The sequence below is a fragment of the Lathamus discolor genome, chromosome 9 (genome assembly GCF_037157495.1).
Source record: "Lathamus discolor isolate bLatDis1 chromosome 9, bLatDis1.hap1, whole genome shotgun sequence".
NCBI classification, from domain to species: domain Eukaryota; kingdom Metazoa; phylum Chordata; class Aves; order Psittaciformes; family Psittacidae; genus Lathamus; species Lathamus discolor.
In genome coordinates this window covers 7339657-7343762 of record NC_088892.1, presented here as the reverse complement: position 1 = coordinate 7343762, position 4106 = coordinate 7339657, and the positions used below count along the sequence as shown (strand labels likewise).

The following is a 4106-nucleotide window of genomic DNA, read 5'->3' as shown; positions in this document are numbered from 1 at the left end:
CTTTGAACCCAAGGGGGCTTGTGCCGTACTGGGTAGCAGTGCTAGTGTGAGGAGAGGGGAAGGTTGCAGCTCTCCAGACTTGCCTCCTATAGAGGATGGAAGGGATTCCCACAGAGTTCTGAGAGATCCCATTTTAAGGGTTTATTTTCCAAGGAAAATTGAGGCCATTCCATCTTGTCTCATATCGCAATACCTGGGAGAAGGGACCAACACCCACCACACTACAACCTGCTTTAGGCAGGTGTAGAGAGCAGTAAGGTCTCCCTTGAGCCCCTTCTCCAGCTGAACACCCCAGTTCCCTCAGCCCCTTGGTTTTCCAGACCCTTCACCAGCTTCATTGGTCTTCTTTGGATATGCTCCAGCACCTCGGTCATAGCATCATAGTGTTAGTGTTAGTGTTGGGAAGGACCTTAACATCATCTAGTTCAACCCCCTGCCATGAGCACTAAACCATGTCACCCAAAGCTTTGTCCAACCTGGCCTTGAATACTGCCAGGGATGGGACATTCACAACTTCATTGGGCAACCCGTTCCAGCACCTCAGTCTTATCTATCTAAACCTGCATTTCTAATGTTAATCTCATGGAGGACCCTAAGCTGTGTTTGATGAAAGACGCAGTAGAATTAATCACCTCATTGCTAGCAAAACGTGTTCTGGAGGGGGCTGTTGAGAGGAGGATGGCAGCTAAACACAATAGGAAATGTGTAGGAATTTAGCACCCACAGAGGTGCCATTTGTGCCTTTTAAAACTCACAATTCCTTTTACACAGAAACAGGAAGATGATCTGGTGACCTCTTGTTTCGTTCTGTCAGCTGAAGTGTGGTTTTAAAGTAGGAGTAGGAGCTGTGTCTGAAGCCATGTGGATTCTCTGAGCAGGTTCTTGTGCCCTGGCTGGATTTGGTTCTGGTCACAGCCATGTCACTGTTCCAGTGCTGTCTGTGCCAGGCAGCAGCAGCACAAGAGCTGCCTACAAGATGTGCGGGCAGCCTCCCTGCCTGCTGGCTGCAGCACTGCTCGGGAGGTAGTAGAGGATCCGTTTTTGTCTCATTATTGAAACAGATGTCTTTGTGATAACACAGCTCTCCTGCTCAGAGTTAGAAACAGCTTTAAAGGTTTCCAAGTGACTTAGGAAGGTTATTTGCAATTAGTTATGGCTGATTTTCCCCTTTCCTTAAGAGCAGCTCTGTCTCACTTGGTCCATGTAGAAACAATGAACAGTTTGAGAGCTTCAGAACTGCTTCACATCAACAGTCACACATCAGGGTTTGAAAGCTCCAGAATGAACTAGGAAACAAATGCAAAAGTGGTGTAAAAATGAGGCAGAAGAACATGTGGGAAACCCACGTGTCTGAGTGACTGAACAAGCTCCATTTTGGCTTCTGCTGCTGACTTAAAGGCGAGATCCTTACTCTGTGCCTAGTGCTTACGCTATGTGTGCTGCATTCCAGTGCCACGGCACAGTTGGGCAGGTTCCTCTGCATCCCATGGGTCAGGCTGAGTGCAGAGCTGCAGTGAAAGGTGCATGTCCAGGAGCACAGCATCAGCTGAAGACACAACGTGTCTTTGTTCTTCAAGGCAGCCCAGAACTTCAGGCTATGAAAGAATAAACAAGCTAAAGCAGAGAGTGCAGCAGTTTATACAACCCTAGCATTAATACTTGACTTCATAATGATGGAGTGCTTTGTTACTGTACCTGATTCTATGTTCAAGCTGGAGCTGCCCAGAACCAACCTAAGGCAAGTATTTCCCCCTTTGGTCAAAAAGGTTTTTAAACACACCCTCATTCAACTCCACAATAATAAAACATAGGAAGAAACTCTTGCAATGTCATAGAGTCACATTTGTTTATTCTGAGTGGGTCAATCTGTTCTAGCATACTTCTGTCCAGAGTGTGTTGGTAGAACAGAATGAAAATCTGTCATTAAAAAGGGAATTCCTGGGTGATAAATTTGGCACCTTTCAAGAGAGGGCAAAAGCCCCAACTTTCCATGAGGTGTGGAGAACAGGCTGAGCAGGATAATGACGCTTGGTTGTACGCCATGTTCTACAAGAACTTTGACAGCCTCAATGACAGTATTGCCAGTACCTGAAAGGGGAAACAGTGATCTGTTTAATAGCTCCCCTCTCCCCTTGTTGGAGAACTTGTCCTCAGCCACCCAAGGACATCCGTGCTCATGCTGGGGTGTGACTGAATGACAACAGCATCCTCTCCCACTGCAGAACTATCGCCTCTGCACGTATCAACTGTAGAAGACTTTGGTATCCTGACGAAGGAACTTCATCCCTACTCTGAAACAGCTCTGCTGGGTTTGAGCACTGAAGTCAGTGGATTTGATTAAAGCCCTGAGGCAAGAAAGCTCATCTAAAATAGTAAAATAGCAATTAAGAGCTCCATGTGTAGAACCAGAATTAAATCTTGCCCTGGAAAAGTTACTTCATCCTGACAAACTCCTCACCACACTTACCAGATTATGGGTTTTTTTGGTAGTATTAGCTGTATTTAATTCTAAAGTAATTTACTTCTAGGATTCTAATACTAATCCAAAAATGTCTTTTAATAGCATGAGAAAAAGATGGTTTGAGTCTTTTCTCATGGCACCTATTAAAAAGTTAAATTGATACCAAGTCTTAATGCTGCAGCCTTTCTCACAAACACAGGCATGCCCAGGTGATCCGCTCTGCATTCGTGCTGGTGCAGGCTGGCTAACACGTATTCTGGCACAGCCTGACCAATTCCCTGCTATGGCACCTAAACCAAGGGAAAAACCTAATCAAAGCCCCTGAAATGTGGCAATTTTCCTTTCAATTCCACCTCCTCCCTGTCCGGATGAGTCGAACTGCACGAAACAGACACTCACTGAGTATTGGGTACATGAGCAGAACCTTTCTCCTGTAGATGTCTGGTGGGAACTTGGCGTAGTACACTTTGGCTCTCTGCGTCTCCTCGTCGCTCTGTATCAGGATCTTCCCAATGCGGATCGATCTGCAGCAGTCTCGTAATCCTTGCTCCATTGCCTCTCCTAAGAGAAGCAGCACCAAAAACCAACGCCAAATTGTTACACGCTAAGAAAGGGCACAATTGCACGAGGCTGCGATTGAGCAGACCCTGCAGTGCTGTACTGCTCAAAATGAGATTCTCCCCCTCCCATTCCAGGTGTCAAAACACCTGAAGCTCTTTTCCTTTTCTCTCTCTCTGGGCAGAGACAGACTCTGCTCGGTGTCACTCCGCTCTGGGTGTCAGTGTTCACACACACCAGCACTGAGCCCTCAAAGGAGCGAGCTGGAAACGTCAGAACAAACGTGGGGTTTGGAGAACGTCTTTGAGCTCTGCCCAGAGACGCCCCGGTGCAGGATGCGGTGCAGGAAGCTGTGGGGCCACTGGATTTTACATCCCAGACACAAAGGACTTTGTAGCATTGGGCAAAATAACCCTGAGCATGGTTCATCTGGAGCCCTGTTCCCGAGCAGCAGTGGCTGGAGCACACAGGACACTTGGCCTGGCCTCTCACAGTGAACAGCTGATAGAGAAGAGGCCAGATGAGATCTGTGGCAGCTGTTTTTCTCCTAAGAAGTTAATGGCAGACACTGCTTGATGCTCTTTGATCAAGGATCCCTAAGGGGGAGTAACTGCTGGTGGGTTTGGGTAGACCTTTGCTGTAGAGAAGTGCTGTTGCCTGGTTTTGAAAGGAAGTTGCTTACAGGCTTCCAAAACATTTAATTCGTGCTCATTAAACAACCAGAAGCTGCCTACCACTTCTCATTATGCTGACTCCACAGTTTCCCTTTTCAGATCTGCCTCTTTAATACTTGTGTCCTGTCGGAGTGCTCACAAACAGGCTCAAGCCTGCCTGCAGAAGAGCTGGTAGGGATATCACATTTTGCAATAAAGAGGGCCCTACAAAAGACTCAGTTGAAGGCTGAGCCCATCTGGGGATGGGAGTGAAAGCATGGCCTTTACTGGAGCAAGTGTGGTGTGTCTCTGTCATGCTGACAGCAATGGCAAGCAAAATAATGTAGGTAAGAGGCCTCACTAATAAACCATTTCAGGAAGCTACTGTAACATTATGAAAAGTAGGCTTTGTCAAGTTAACCAGACACTTTCCT

The 4106-nt window shown here is 46.9% G+C and overlaps 1 long non-coding RNA gene across 1 annotated transcript; it reads right to left on the bottom strand.

Moving 5' to 3' along the window:
• Window positions 1–1978: 1978 nt before the first annotated feature.
• LOC136019364 (uncharacterized) lies at window positions 1979–3791 on the bottom strand. The gene is made up of 3 exons (XR_010614850.1): window positions 3754–3791; window positions 2861–3022; window positions 1979–2088 (listed from the first exon to the last, which is right to left on the bottom strand). It is a non-coding gene; the product is annotated as an uncharacterized LOC136019364 (long non-coding RNA).
• Window positions 3792–4106: the final 315 nt, after the last annotated feature.